Genomic DNA, 575 nt, shown 5'->3' on the forward strand with positions numbered 1-575 from the left:
CGCGACCCGCGTCTCGCTGCAGAGGCTGCTCGCGCGTCACTAATGGCAACCAGCGCGCGAAAGGATGAGTGTGCGCGCCTTCCTGAGGGAGAACGTAAATCGCGTATAACTTGGGATTTAACTCGTATATCGTATCATTTGGGATGTATATTATTAACCGCGATTTTCTGAAGCGAATGGATGCGGGAATGATGCCTCTCCGTGTCGGTATTTCCTTTCTGTGTCTCTTTGTAGCGGTGATGAGCTCTGTGATACATACCAGCATCTCCCTGCCTCATTACGGTGAGGGTGCATTTTTATATATTTCATAACGAAACAAAATAATTATGGCGTATTTTTTACCATATTAGTGTCGTATTTTACTCCCCCCATATTCGTTTCAGACGATGTAAACAACTATAGGCTATATGTAACGGTAAATAGTCGACCCTGAGCCGTGATTTATCATTATTCATCCTATCTAAGCAGAATATTATGTCCAATTTCATACGTGTACCTCGAGAGAAAAATCTGTAAGTGATAAAAATATGCTGCCGTGTTTTTATTATTTTAGGAGACGCCTTGGTAAAAACGAG

Source organism: Sinocyclocheilus grahami, unplaced genomic scaffold (genome assembly GCF_001515645.1).
Source record: "Sinocyclocheilus grahami isolate Dianchi unplaced genomic scaffold, SAMN03320097.WGS_v1.1 scaffold9.1, whole genome shotgun sequence".
NCBI lineage: Eukaryota > Metazoa > Chordata > Actinopteri > Cypriniformes > Cyprinidae > Sinocyclocheilus > Sinocyclocheilus grahami.